We start from the raw sequence: 4,364 nt of genomic DNA on the forward strand, positions 1-4,364 counted from the left end.
ATGAAGCTGGAACGGTGGAAAGGCAGAACAGTGGAATGGTAGAACAGTGGAACGGTAGAACAGTGGAACGGTAGAAAAGTAGAACGGAGGAACGGAGGAACGGAGTAACGGAGGAACGGAGGAACGGAGGAACGGAGGAACGGAGGAACGGAGAATGGAGAAACGGTGGAACGGAGGAATGGAGGAACGGTGGAACGGAGAAACGAACGGTAGAACGGTAGAACGGTGGAACGGTAGAACGGTGGAAGGGTGGAACAGTGGAGCGGTGGAACGGTGGAACGGTAGAGCGGTGGAACGGTAGAATGATGGAACGGTAGAACGGTGGAACAATGGAACGGTGGAAAGGTAGAACGGTGGAACAGTGGAACGGTGGAACAGTGGAACGGTGGAACAGTGGAACGGTGGAACGGTGGAACGGTGGAACGGTAGAACGGTAGAACGGTGAAACGGAAGAATGGTGGAATAGTGGAACGGTGGAACGGTGGAACGGAGGAATGGTGGAACGGTGGAATGGTGGAATGGCGGAATGGTGGAAAATGACCCCAAATCCTACAACACGGAACGGCGGAAAATGACCCCAAATGCTAAAACACGGAACGGCGGAAAATAACCCTAGTCTAAGTTTGGAGGTGGGGCTGAACGTCGTTATATCTTAAGAAGCCTGAAAACGTTCCTGTGCAGACGTGACCAGGGAACGTGCTGTGCGACGTTTTATGCTGCGACTAAAACTCATGGCAAATTTAGTATAACAGAAGGTAGCTAAACGGGTTTACGACGCGAAAACGTAGCTATCTTTCATTTATAGAGGCTCATTATTATTCATACCAATCAGTAAAATAAAAAAAAATAATAACACTTAATTTTAGTCACGCGCGTTATCGTCGTGGGGATGAATGAGCCAAGTACTTGAGTGGCTTTGTACAAAATTCCTGCAACATGCCCTGACATCCATTCCGTGTTTTAGAATTTGGGGTCATTTTCCGCCATTCAATGTTTTAGGATTTGGGGTCATTTTCCGCCGTTCCAGCTTTTAGGGTCGCCCTGCGTTAATCGCTGCCACGAACGGTCAAACAAAGAAAATCCTAAAAGAACTGGCTATGCGGCCATATCGACCACTCTGTCTTTAAATTCAAGAGGCTTTTGTTTCGGCTTCTGTTCGGTGGGAGCATTGTCGGTTTAAAATTAAAACCATTTTTAAATGGTGGTGTCAACAACGATCGCGCAAGGTGCAACCGTGGAAAATTCAGAAGGGGAATGAAAATTATTCTCCATAATTGTAGCTTAGGCAATCTGCAGCAGTATTCCTAGACATTTGCAAGTATTTGCATTTCCATTCCTTCCTGAAATAACGCTTTACTAGACTGCGTTATAGGGTTTTCACTGTTCCTTTCAGATTGGCGTTTTAAGACCTCAAACCCTTACACTCTCTCCCGAGTCGAAGGATTTTTTACTTCACTTAAAAATTTGCACACTTGAACTGCAACGCAGCATTTTTCTATATCTTCAGAATAATCAACATATTTTCTCTGCTTCTTTTTGGCTTGTGGCTAATTTTTACAAAAAACTGACAGTCGTGAGCTCTCACGTGCCATCAACTTTATGTAAACGCCTTTCTCAAGGAGTGTTATAATTACAAAGTAGTGTAATCTACGCATGTCTGAGATTTTCAGGGGGTTACGGTTTCCCATGAGTAGAGTAGTATCTTCCGTGAGGCCTAATCTTTCCTTTGCAGAACAAGTCTGAGTCATATATGTGCCGGATGCGCTAGCAGTGGTCATATACAGTCCTAGCTAACTATTTTCCCTCATGCAGATTTGAAAAAAAAAAAACTCATTTTCGTAACCAAGGTTATGGGACACACCCTCGTCACACCTCTACATTGCTCCGAAGAGGGCTCGCATTTAGCCCTCCTGAAGGCCCAGGTGATCGTCATAACTTCACGTTTACGCGTAAGTGCTTTGCACATTGTCTATATCTCCTTCTATTAACGGAAATAGTTGTCTTTTTTTGGATATCTTGAGCTGGCCTTTCGTAGGGTGGTTTTTCTAGCAAGTCTCTTGAACCGACTTTCACCTCATCCAGAAGAGACTAGTACCAAGTAGTTTGTGGCTACTGGTCAGCGACAAGAAGTAAAACATTCATTCGTTGACGCACACAGTGCTTTTGCCAGTTAGCCCCTCTCGCTTTTTTCTCGCTTCTTGTTTTTTTCCTACTGACGCGTATTGGTGAAGACTGGTGGCGATGATGAGGAAAATTATTAGTTTAAGTGATGTGCCCTTCATACTGGTTTATTTGTTAGTTATTGCAACTGCTTTATTGTAATTAGTCTGTGCGCTCGCCATCTAGCCAGGACTTCTTACTTTAATTCAATTAAGAACAGATGTTATTGTAGAAACTCTAAGATAGGGTTGTTGTTTAACAGTCTGGCGTAATACACACACTACCTTATAAGTCAGTGGTACGAATGTGTTTTGTACGCGCCATTATGGCCGCCGGTTCTAGTTTCAGGCTCCCGTAAGTTTATTTGATTTTGGCTTTTCTTGCTAACAAGTTTCGTCTTTATGCTACTGGAAAGATCTCCAAGGTCAGTACCTTTACAACTGGCTATGGTTTCGACCAGGACAGCCCTGGATTATTTCAGAAATACGATAAACTCTGTTTCGAGGTTGTTAAATTGAACTCAATCAAGTTTACTTCTCGGACAAGAATATGCCGCGAAAGTTCAGTTTGAATAAAACATGGAATTCTACATCTACAGACTCCTGATTTGGACTTCCCACAGGATCTAACTATCTGTGTCGACGTTGAAAGCAGCCCAGGAGATATTGAATTATTACAAAAATCAAGTTCTTCTTAGACTGGTTCATCAACCTCGTTGTCTCGCATTGTTTACGGCCGAATGGAACTACGATCACTGAGGAAACTAGCAAGCTCGTATATTGCACCTACTGTGTTTAGTCGCCTTCAGAGCCTTCGCATCTTAAGAAAACGCGGTAATCGTGGAGGTTGTCTACGCGTTGGATCTAGTCATCAATCTATTTGGTCGTTAGAAAATTTTGGCAATCAACGAGATTCTTACGTATTCGCCACGTTGATCACGCTAAAAACATATAATTTGATTCAAATGAACACCTCTCCTCTGAATTCTTGCGACACACATCGTTTGTGTATGGAACGCTCAATCGGTAAGGAATTAAACAGCGAGCTTTGTCGACTATGTCTATTACAATGAATTTGACATCTTGGCAATTGCTGAGACGTGGTTCTCGCATAAAAATGCCGCGGTGAAAGCTGAATGTACTCCAGATGGTTATAAGCTGTATGACGTACATAGATCCGGCCGTAATGGCAGAGGTACAGCTTTGATCACTTGTTCAAATATAACTGTCAAGCAGGTTGTTACTCCCGCGTGGTGCTCTTTTGAACTCTCAGCGTGGACTTTAATCAATGGATCTTCTCGCATACTGCTTGCCATCGTCTATAGACCTCCTTACTCTACAAAGCATCCTGTAACAATTTCTTCCTTTGTTTCCCAATTCTCCTAGTACCTTGAATCATTTGTCTTATACACGGAGCCCGTATTGATATGCGGTGACTTTAACATCCATGTTGATTTCCAGGATATTGCCAATGCAGAGTCCTTTGTGGATCTTATCGATTGTTTTGGACTTGCTCAACATGTGCACTTTGCAACTCGTGTTCAAGGACACACACTCCATCTAGTTATTACCAGAAAAATGGACAGTATCATCCAAGACGCACCGATTTCTGGCTCTTTTTTGTCCGACTATGCGACTGTATTGTTTCACTTGAAAGGTTTCAAGTCAGAATCCTCTGCCAAGGTAATGTGGTTTCGGAAAATGAAATTGATTAATATTCCCAAGTTTAAGAACTATCTTCGTAATTCGGAATTGTTACTAAGCACTCCCAAACACCTTGCTGGTCTCGTTAATTGTTTCGATACTACTTTGAAGTCCATCATTGACAAACTCGCTCCTAGGCGAAAGAGAACCATGATTCAAAGAGCTCAAGCTCCATGGTTATCCGATGAGATAAGATCGGTGAAACGTGCCCGGAGGATAGCCGAGTGTAACTGGAGGTCTACAAAGTCTACATCTGACCGGAGAACATTCAGAATTCTCAGGAATAAAGCTGTCTTTCTTATGAATAGGTCTCGTTGCGAGCTCTACACAGATTTCATCAGTAACCTTTCTGGTGATGAACGCAAGTTTTTGCTGCAACAAAGAAACTGTTAAATCAACTGAGAATTCGTGCAGCAGTGTTAACCACCATTCTTCCCATTGTTCTTCGTACTTTACTGCTTTTCGCCGTGTAGACATGGACTATTTGAGGAAACTTGTGCT

The 4,364-nt window shown here is 43.1% G+C and overlaps 1 pseudogene; it reads left to right on the plus strand.

Annotated features, from left to right (window-relative positions):
- On the plus strand, positions 1–575 carry LOC148726724 (uncharacterized; annotated as a pseudogene).
- Positions 576–4,364: the final 3,789 nt, after the last annotated feature.

This window comes from Stylophora pistillata, chromosome 7 (assembly GCF_964205215.1).
Source record: "Stylophora pistillata chromosome 7, jaStyPist1.2, whole genome shotgun sequence".
Lineage (NCBI taxonomy): Eukaryota > Metazoa > Cnidaria > Anthozoa > Scleractinia > Pocilloporidae > Stylophora > Stylophora pistillata.